This window comes from Epinephelus lanceolatus, chromosome 7 (genome assembly GCF_041903045.1).
Source record: "Epinephelus lanceolatus isolate andai-2023 chromosome 7, ASM4190304v1, whole genome shotgun sequence".
NCBI classification, from domain to species: domain Eukaryota; kingdom Metazoa; phylum Chordata; class Actinopteri; order Perciformes; family Serranidae; genus Epinephelus; species Epinephelus lanceolatus.
In genome coordinates, this window is record NC_135740.1 from 13125989 (window position 1) to 13137802 (window position 11814).

The window sequence follows — 11814 nt, forward strand, 5'->3', positions numbered from 1 at the left end:
AAGACAGCAGGAAGATGAGGAGACTGATTGATACATGGATGGTTCGATGAAAAGAAGGTGAAAAGGGTGACTGTTTGGCAGTGTCAACACGTGCACACACACACACACACACACAAGCACTCACATTCAGCCTCAAGGTGTTTGTGGACATTATGCATATAAACAAACGCTCTCGGCATGCCAGAGAGATTGATGTGTGTGTGTGTGTGTGTGTGGCCATTTGGTGCAGTAAGTGCAACTTGGCGTTAGTGTGTGTGATACATCAGCAGCTATTGTGCATCAGCCTCACAGCAGGTTCTTTTATGTGGTGCTAATATCGCCTATCCATCTCACGATCTCTCTTTCTCCCCCTCTCTCTCTCTTTCACACACACACACACACACGCACACACACATGTTTTCTAAGTGTGTTACTGTCTGTCTTTCCACTCTACCTTCCTCACCACTCATTCAAGCTCAGTTCATGCTTCATGAACAAACAAACACAGCAAATTGCCAAAAGTCAAAATGAGTGAGTGGGAGCACTGGTTCAATGGAGAGTTGAGACCCAGATAAAATCTGAGACGTTAGTTCGCAACCTCTAAAATAAATCCAGCTTGACAAATTCATCTCAAATTATAGAATACAGAGCTTTTTAGGCAGAGCTACGCTTTAAATTATTTGCATTTCCTTGCAGTTATGTTTTCAACTGTTCCTTTAATGAGAAGCTGTATTTTGATATCCAAATCCATCCATCCATCCATCCATCCATCCATCCATTTTCGTAACAGCTTATCCTCTTGAGGGTCGCGGGGGGGCTGGAGCCTATCCCAGCTGACATTGGACGAGAGGCAGCGTACACTGTGGACAGGTCACCAGACTATCACAGGGCTGACACATAGAGACAGACAACCATTCACACTCACATTCACACCTACGGACAATTTAGAGTCACCAATTAACCTGCGTGTCTTTGGACTGTGGGAGGAAGCTGGAGCACCTGGAGAAAACCCACGATGACTCGGGGAGAACATGCAAACTCTACACAGAGGGGCTTCCTCCTGGGATTGAACCAGGAACCCTCTTACCCTCTTGCTGTGTATCCAAATACAATGCCGTACTAATGTTTGATTGCTAAAATGAATGTTTGTTTGAATACACAAAAGCTGAAGAAAAAGTTAGAAGGAACATTCTGTTCATACTACAGCATAGAAAATGACATGCTATATGGCTATACACAAAATGTGAGGTTAATTGAAAATGTAATCAGTGGTCAGCCCATTGTTTCTGTTGGAGTTAACTGTTTCTTTCAATTTACCTTTGAACGTGGTTCCAAGTGACACAAATCAGTGCACATTTTTGTCTATAACAGAATCAGACACAACAAACTGTAGCCTACTGGATGAAATTTGCTGTAGAAATTTGTCTCGGTTTTGTTGGTTGGAGATGTTATATCCATTTGGCTGAGTCTTAACTTACTGTTTCCAGTTCATTGTCATCCTTACTACTGCTGCCTCCATGTCTCTCTGGCATTTCTCACTTTGGTCCATGTCACCACATTTGTGTGTCTGATTTAGCTAAAACAACTCAAAGTGCATGGAGTGGATCTCCAGTTTGATTCTTATCTGTTGTGTACAGTGGGATTTATACCTTTGTGTTGAATGGATGCTGTACCTATTGCGTAGACTGAAATGAAATGTGAAATGCTACTACACTTTGCAGTGCAAGGACCTCCTGTTTATGTTGGTAAACTGAAAACCATTTTCTTCAGTGGAAACAAAGCTTATATTTACTATTATTTCACAGATATAAATGATAAACTGTGAATGATAAAGCCCCATGAAATAGTATTTTAACTCTTGTGTTTGATTTATCCTGGCTTCACATGAGTAGAGGAAAGTCTGCTAGCCACTAGGCTAATTTATGCAATGTAAAATGTCATTAGCTTATGCTAATAACATTAGAATGTTGTATGTGAAGGAAAAATGTGGTAAGTGTTTTGTCTGTGAACCTTGTTAGATGTAATGGAGCTGGACTTGGAACGTCGCCTATGTTAAACATGAGTAGCCACAAGGCTATGCAATTTAAAATGCCATAGGCTCTTAGTAGTAACATTAGCATGTTCTAGTAGAGACAAATTTTGTGCTGCTGTTTAATATTGTCAGGATTAAGTCATGTTTTATGTATGTTTAAGGTGTGTTAGTTGAATTAATCAAACCTAGCTGCACTTCATAGAAACTCAACATAGTGGCATAGAAATCCCACTCTCAACTAGTGTTTTGGTGGTGTAATTGCAAAGCAACACAGACTCACCACACAAGTATATATGCTCACAACACATTCTCAATCCTACCTTGTCACATATCAACGTTTGGTCATGGACTTTTCACAGCGATATATGATGTGCAAGGTACCCTGGGTGCATTGGTTTTGATGTCCTGAGACACCTTATTGACTTCAGCCTGTTACATGCATTGTCATTTTTCTTCCTTCAACAGCAAACGCCCATGGTAACATTTAGCCAACATATATAGGTGGTTGGATTAAGGCAACAAAAGCATGTGGTTGGGTTTAGGAAAAAAGAACAGGGTTTGGCTTTATATTCAAACTGGAAGTGAACAGTAGTCTCCCAGGTGAAAGTCAGTGGTTGTTGGACCCATCCACCACATCTCCCATCCAACCTACTCAGACTTTTCACCCCCTTAACTTTCCTTGTTGTCCCGCTGCATTTCCCCCTGATGTCGCCGGGCACCGTTAAACAATAACGACTGGCTGTGTATCACGCCAATGTGAAAGGACGGCTTTTTTTCATTGGTGTCTGATGCCAGAAGTCACTGCCTGAGCACTGGTTTTCGACTTATTCAGAGTGAGACCAGGTTTATGTTCACAACAGCATAGGCCACTTGTGTAGGCTACTAAGAAGAAAAAGAGCCTACACACAACTATACACCAACCTAAACTCTGTTTTGCCTTGAAGAAAGACAAATGCATTGTATTTCTTGTGACTGCCTCACAATAAAATCCACCCACCTAAATTTTCCCTTAATCATCAAACCTTTCTTGCTGAATGTATGTGGGTTCTATAAACCTGCACCATTTAGGCCATGATATATATTATGCACATGTGAAAATGTGAATTTAGTCAGAATTTAGTCCTTGGAATGACATTGTCCCTCCAAATGATAACGCCCATTCGTGACTAAAAGAAAGTCAGTTGTTTCTTGGACAAACCATCACATTGGCAGCCACTAGGTCTTTTTTTTTCCCTCTGTGGTTCTTTTGACATACTGCCATAAGAATAATGTGAAAATGCCCCTCTGGAACAATGTTAATGGAACAATGTCCCCCAATCCTTGGGGTGCTTTTATTTGTACAGGTTTCACATCGTGCTGTCGCGGCAATTCAGGAAGTTCTAAAGCCTCCCAAAGTCATCCACAACGCCCCTATGCAGTCCCAGTTGAGAAATGCACACACCTTTCAAAGCCTGCCAAAACACATGCTACACTTTGCTGCAAGCCCTTGGCTGCAATCATGCTCAAAGTCAAAGCCATCATCAACCATACACAACCATGCAGCATGCATTTGCACATGAAATAAAGTTGAGGATTTACTCCATTAAATCCTGAAAATGATTTATAAACTTTTGAAGGAGACACAAAGCCTCTTTTCAAACTTCTCTATGCAGAAAGAGCTGATTTCATCCTGTTATCTGCTTCAAAATGCACCCACAATTATTTCTTACATGCTGCAGTTGATGGAACAGGAAGCACAGTGTTTCTTTTTCACCACAATGAAGCCAAGATTGGATCAGTGGCTCAGACCCAGTCCATCTGTCCATATTTCTAATTATCCATCTCTAACAGTATCTCAGATGGTGCTGGTCAGACTTTCACAAACCTTGATAAAGCATCATTTGAAGAAACGTTCTCTTGAAACTTGATTACAAGCCTGACAGCCTTGTCTAGTCTGGAAGTGACTATGCTATGTTAGTGTATCAGCAAAGAAGTGCTTTCTCTTCAACTACTGACTCTGTCCACACACCCTCCATACAGTCCTGCAGTCCAACTTCGCACTCACATCACTGTACATGAGCATTGTAGAAGCTGTTTGATATTAGGCTGAACATAAGGGTAAAGTGAAAAATGTTATAGCTATAGATAGTTGCAGTGTACTACTATAGCCATCTGTAAAGTGATGCTGCATTCCAAATCTTTTGAGTATCAGTAGCCCTGTCTCATAGAAATAAAGTTGATATAGAACTAATTTAAAACAGCAAATACATTTGAGGGATTTGTAATCTCAAGCAAATTAAGTTTTTTTTTTTATTCATTTAATCAGAATAGGCAATCTTATAAATAAAATTACCTTTTTTATGAGCATTTACCTCAAATCACCATCTCTCCTTAACCTTAGCTAATGTGCTTTTGTTGCCTAAGTCGAACCACAGACAGGAGTCTGGACGCAAACCCAGGATTCTGGTGTCACAGTCCTGCACTTTGTATGTTCAACATCCAACCTGACCACCCCCTGTTAAACCAGTAAGGCATATGAATGAAGTGTTCCATTATTTTAGAGAAAGATTGTCTCTGCACATAATCTTTGCAGTGATTACATTGTTATAAATACGAATGCATTTTAGTAAACAAATTTCTTGGAGACAGGGTTGGTATTAGACACCCTCTATAGAGGACACTTCAGAGTGGAACAAAAAATCAACATCACAAGAACCCCTAAAAAAAGAGCTTTTCTGCAGTTCATCCACATGCTTAGTATTTTCCAATGCAACATATCGTCATATAACAGTTTGTACAATACCACTCAAAAATGCACATACAATGGTCCTTATGATTTCTAACAAATTAGCGCCCCACGAATGTAAACGAAATTTATGCAGGTTAGGTTTAGGACAGGAAACATGGTTGAGTGCCATCAGTCTCCTGGGGGAAAGTCCTGTGTTTATTTGACCCATCCACAGCCCAAACCTGCCTCCTTACCCAGACTTTGTTTCTCCCCACAGCAAATTGGTCACGTGATCACAAATGTTATATATGAATTACTGGCACATGATTACCTGGGTTGTAAATGTAATCTAATGTATAACTTTTCATAGATATACTTAAAAACAGTGCATGAGAACAGCCTGTCCAACATATGTTGCGTCCAGGTGGGTGTAATGGTTTATGTACATTAGAACAACATGCTGAAGCACTATTCTGTAGATAAAGCAATGCTTAGATAAATCGAACCTTTGTGCTCTAATGAATTTCTAAAACATTACAATGGAGTTAAACTGACTTATCTTACAACATTTATCATAATACATCACCATAACACAAGAAAGAACACATTTGTAAAAGCACAATGCTACTTTTTCATGTCTTTCATGTTTTCTACATGGCTCATCAACAGGTGAGGTTTTTTTTTTTTTGGTTTGGTTTTTTGCCTGGGATATGTAAGCTGTAGCATTAGTCTTTTTATTTACATAATAATAAGCCATTAAAGGGATAGTGCACCCAAAAATGAAAATTCAGCCACTATCTACTCACCCATATGCTGATGGAGGCTCAGGTGAAGTTTTAGAGTCCTCACAACACTTGCGGAGATCCAAGTGGAGAGGGGGTAGCAACACAACTCCACCTAATGGTTGCGCGAGACCGTGAGACATGGGCACCGCGTTCATGTGTGTTCACGTGCTTTCGCTGGTCTCACACGCAAGCGCGCACATGTGAGCGCGGTGCCCAGAGAGGCAGTTAGAGCTACATGCTACAACGAGGCGAAAAACACAGTTCAAATGACGTTTTTCCAAACAACTTTTTATGTCGGGGCTTCAGGACACTTGGATCACCACGGACGAGCAGTATGGAGATATTTTGTGGTTTCAATTACGTGTTTTTGGACGTTTTAATCTGGGGCACAGTAAGCCTCCATTAGGTGGAGTTGTGTTGCTACCTCCTCTCCCCTTGGATCTCCGCAAGTGTTGTGAGGACTCTAAAACTTCACCAGAGCCTCCCTCGGCATATGGGTGAGTAGTTAATGGCTGAATTTTCATTTTTGGGTGCACTATCCCTTTAAGGCCATTAAATGTATATTTTAGACCTTTTCACTGATTTTCATACGAGTCAGCTTAAGACACAAAAAAGTCTGTCTACTTCTGTTTGAGGTCAGAAACCAATTGTTTTAAAGATAGTTCCATTTCGAAATGAAATGAAATGAAAATGAAATTATTTGTGCATAAACATATATGCTGAGTGGATAGCTTGGCAGGAGCAGCAATCGTAACTAAATGCTGGTCTGCAGGAGGAAGCGATCAGCCGTGTTTTACTGAAGCTGCTGTAGCACACATGTCTAATAATAAGATGGACACCATCATTTCTAAAGATGGAGACAGTAAAATAACTGTATAACTGAATAACTGAAATTTTGCTACTTCACCATGAAAACTGACCTCTATGGAAATCCACTGTAACATACAGAACATTAATCCAGGCATTAATATTAACATTACATTACATTAACCACAGCCTCCATGTGCCAGTTAAACTCCAAATATTCCAGATGTTCCTTAAATCATTTCCTATGTCCCACTGGTTATCTGCGAGATCCCGACCAGAATTTAAACTAAATAGGTCTGCAGGTTTCAACCGTGCTTTACCATGCAACATGTGTGTATAATAATGGACCCACAGGTGAGACTAGCAGAGTCAAAGAGGTTAATGTGAGGTCAGCCCCCATTAAAAGCTGCCTGCGGATTTGTCTTAGACAAATGACACAAGGTCAACGTTTTTGCCCTCTGCACCACAGCACCACAGATCATTCTGCCTGCACCACCCTTACCATCAAACATTCACCTCACTCTCCCTGGATGTGAATTTTCTGCTCTTTCCTAAAGCACTGTTTCCTTTCTCCCTCTGGCCCTGCCATGAGGAGGAGGAAGAAGGGCATTAGGAAGATAAAAAGATGGAGGGAAGGAGGGATTGATGGAAAGAAGTTATTAATTTTAAGCATGAACACACTCACGTGCACACAGTCGTCATCTACCGCGGTGTTTGATATTAAGCCCACGCATTAAAGTCCATGTGAGTGAAGAGTGTGTTTGTATTATTATTTTGTGTGCAGTAAAATGGTGTATGTATGCATGCGAGTGTGCAGTTATCCATTGTTTGTGTGTGTGTGTGTGTGTGTGTGTTGCTCTCTCTCTCTTTCTCTCTCCCTGTCTTTGCAATCTTACCCATGCATCTCTTCCTCTCTCTCTCTTTTCTTCAGTCATCCATCCGACACAGAAGGCAGTCGTTTCAACTCAGGCTGATCACCACATTTCATCACAACACATGAGTTAGGAAGAAAATTACTATCAGTCAGTGTGTGTGTGTGTGTGTGTGTGTGTGTGTGTGTGTGTGTGTGTGTGTCTGCAGGCACAGACCTGAAGTTGAGGTATTGAGGTTGCACCCTGGAAAGCAGCCAGACGGCTTTAGTGACAAAAACGGGTAACCGTTCATGTTAAGTGATATTTTTATTTTTATTTATAATCAGAAAAAAAAGTAAAGCAAAGTGTATCATAATTATTTTGAATAATACATGCAAATGTCACCTTTTATGTATCTAAATTTAAATGTAAATGTATTATTCTTGTTTTAACACTTATAGTCAGGGAACTTTTACAGTCCAGTTTAAAGTGTATCCTGTAACAGAAATGAAATCATTAATTGCAATAGAACATAACCATAGGCCTGTCCCAACACGCTTATTTTCATGCTTTGCAAACTCTGTATTACAAAGCATCGTTTACTGAAGAGATCTTTAATATGCACACACACAAAAAACGACACTAAACAACATAATTATACCAAGGCTGCTGCATTTCCCTGTGATGCTTTTTCATTTTTAGCAGTAGTGTGGGCAACTCAATATCTCATTAAAAAATGTTTGTGATTTATATACTTTTATATAACATATCTTCACAGTGTGGGAATATACAATATGAGTCATACATACATTCAAAAGAAATGTGACCCAAGTTCACTCACAATAAATAAACCATGATGCATGAGCGAGTTCATATTTATGCATGTTGTATATATCACCTTAAATGCTCTGCAGCAATGCTGAGCCTCGCTGTGCTCTCCATTTTATCCAATTTATATGTAGTTATTACTTAGTTAAAGCTTCTTAAGAAGTTGTAGCTACTAACTTTTCTCTCTCATCATGTCAGAGCCTGTGTCTGTTGTCCTTTCTCTCAAAGGCACTGGTTAGTTTGTTCAATTGAAACTTAGGACCAACGTTGTGTTTGTTACCATAGGTGTAGTCTTCAGGGAGGACACAGCCGACAAAACAGTGCCCTTAAATGTGGGCGGAGTTGTTGTCACTCACTGCCTCGTTAAGCACCCGCTGTATTTCTCTATCACTGGTTACACAGAGGGAAGTCTGCACTCTGTTTATCGTCCACAAAACAGGTTGCAGAGCAAAATTAAACAGTCTGCAGTGAGAGTTTCTCTCGATGGGATATTAGAAAATAGCAGGTTTTTGCATTTAGTTAGCCTGAGTGTCAGACTGAAGCTCCCAGAACCTTCAGTCTGACATCGCCTCCATTGATGGCGATTTACAAGGGGGAGGGAATTTGATTTTTCCCTAACCAATCAGTAGAGATCAACGACTCACCCAGAATCTGACGTCATTAGTATCCATGCCTCAGGGGTGCCGAAAACAAGCGAGCATTGACCGTTTAAAATGTCTCTGTCGTCGCGCACACCCAGCTGCATCGCCGTTAAATCCAGTTTAGCAGCTTCCTCAATTTGATCCTCCATTAACGCGAGTAGTGGCGAAATACCTCGATAGCATCGTTAATGTGGTCTGTAGGATCTGTAGCTGTCGCCATTGTTGCTATCCTCACCAGTTACCCACCGGCGCACAGCTTGACATCAGCGTGGCACTGATTGGCTAATCGCTAGACCCGCCCCCAGTTCATTGGTCCTTCCATCGTTTGGACGAGATAAATCACAAATTCATTGCAGGATGCCAGACCAGAGATGCAAGCCTACTCAGTTGAGTGGGCGGGGTCTATGGTCTGGAACCAGGCTAGCATTTAGTCATTCTATGGCAAGCTTTGGGGTTGAGTGTTCCCAGAGCCCACAGGAACAACGCTCCACGATGCTTTTTTTTTCTCCAAGTGAGAAGTTACAGTTTAGTAATATATGTAAACAGTCCACAGTATGAACAGTGGTTACATGAGCTTCAAAAACAGCCACAATTGACCTATGGCTAAGCCCCACCCTCAAACGCAATGAGCCAATCACAGTGTGTATAGCCATTCCCATACACTCGGACATTCTCTGCCTGGACGTTCATTGAAATGCATTACAGAAAGTCAGTTTTGTTCAGTTTTATGAGCTTTTTCTGAGATTTGAGGTTTAAAAATTGTCAAACGGTGTGCATGGGGTACATGCAACTCCGACACAAGGTATCCTGAGAGGCTGGGCGACGAGGTGTATTTTTACACTTTCCTATAACGTTAGCACATCTCAACCGAGAAAAGTGTCTCCTTTGGATAAAGTTGTGTGGTAACGTTAGACCACAACATCAACTCAATGTGAATAAGATTAACAATGATGTCTACATCTGTTCTAAGGTAAGTCAACATCATGTTTGAGCCAACATATTGTCACTTTGCTGGAAATAAATATAAAGTTATCTTTAACATCTCTAGCTAACGTTAGCTAAAGTTAGCCTAACGTTAGCTCCTAGCTGCGTTGTTCATCATGTCACCTTGTTTGCTGGGAGTTCATTAGCCTATTTTGTTCTAGTTTTGTACTTTGGTGATCGTACATCATTGTTAGCTGTTGTCCAAAAGGCTCTAGTTAAACTGAGTGCATGAATGCTGATCTATCTTGTTATCTTTGATGGCGACGGCAACAAGATGCAGTTCACAAGCGTACACTGTGACCTGTAAATTTTGGCTTGTAATTTAAGCCTTTCATCGACCTTCTCAACAATAAAATGATGAATATATCCCTCCAATGCGTAGTTTAGGTCCTTTTGGTTACTTCTCAATGACATCTGATTGTTATGTCTCAAAAAATCATCAGTCCCTCCTGCGAAATGTACTGTGTACTGTGACACCTGCCATAGCGCCGGTCACTGAATGTTGATGTTTTGTCTGATTGAGTGGAGGGGGGCGTGGCTTAGCCATAGGTCAATTCAGCCCTGAGCAGAGTGACCATCCGCTATTGACCAATCAACAGACTGCAGTGTTCACAGCTCCACCTTTTAGTACCAGATCTGAGTGCTAGGTACCCCAACAGAGGGGTGACCAAAAATGGGGACAGTACGGAACAGTTCCATTGGTACCATCCACAACTTTTCACAGTGAAAACAAAAATAAAGTGTACCGAACTGAACAGAATCGTACTGCTCGGTGGAAACAGGGCTTATGAAAAGCATTCTAACCATCATTCAAAATAAAAACTATGACTAGTGTTGTAGAAGTCCTTCATCCTGACAGGCACAGATCCCCTGAGTCCTCTCTGAATTTTTTGCTATACATATGTATGTATATATATAAATATATATATATATATATACATATATATAGTTAGAGGGCCTGCATTCTGCAGCTGTTAGCACTGCAGTTGTATCCATGATTAAACACATCAGTTTATTGCTGGTATTTAGCAGTAATGCATCGGCACATTAACTGATATTTACAGTGCAGTTTATGAATAAACTGTAAATAACAAAAACTTCAACTTCATGCTTAAAGCAGTGGAAATGTGGTTGGTTTTATTCAGAGTAATCTATTTCTTTGGACCATTATTTTTGCATTGATACTGACAAATCTGACTTTAGTATTTAATAAAACTGTCTTTCCACCTGTGTCCACTCTCAGGCCAGGTGAACTGTATTGAAGTCAAAAATCACTTGTGACTGTTAACACGGTCAAAGCTTGTCTTCAGTCCCAGAGATCTTTAGCAGCAGCACCAAGGCGTTAAATAAAGGAGCTCAGCAGCACCAGAAGCACTAATAGCCACGTCATTCTCTCTCCAGCTCTCTCAGTCCCTGCTGCAGTCTCTTTCATTCAGCTTCTCCAACACGTTCCTCCTGTCAAAAGTGGACTCATGCCTCTTTTACTCGGTTATTGGAGAAGGTCCAATACCCTCCTCAAAGATTTCACATTTCTCTTTCCTTCTACATTTTCACCTATTGGAAGACATCCAATGAACTCTGTACTGATCTCGCTCACTCTTTGTCTCCCTCTCGCCGTCTCTCTCTCTCTCTCTGTCTGCCTGTCTTTGCCTGGTGCACCTCAGGTTTTTAAGATCTCAGGACTCAGAGGGTGATTTCATCCTTCACTGGGCCATGAAAGCTCTTTATAAGTACATCGCCACCGCCAGCGCATTAATCGCCTCGGCCATATTGATTTGGCTGTTCTGTTGTGCAAGCCAGCATATGGAAGAGAGGGGAGAAGTAAAGGAAGGGGGAAGAAGAGGAGGGAACTTACAGGGGTGCTGGAGAGGGAAAAAGATTGGGGAAGGAAATAGAGAGACCATTAGGATCTGGTAATTAGACTTATATAATGAGCTGGTTAGAAACTCAGGGAGAGAGGAATTAATATGTGCATGTGAGTTTGCTCTTGCATAAAGCAGGGTTTGTTAAACAGAAATGCATTTAATATATTGTGCTGCAGCAAGGGATGCAGTGCAGAAAGTAATGCCATGCCGAGGTGTGTTGTAAAGATATTATTTCATCAATGTCAGAATTTAGGAGAAGAAAATACAGGTACCAAATTATTAAAGTGTGCTCAAACAGAATTTTTACCAGCTATGCCGATCCAAATTAAGTCAAT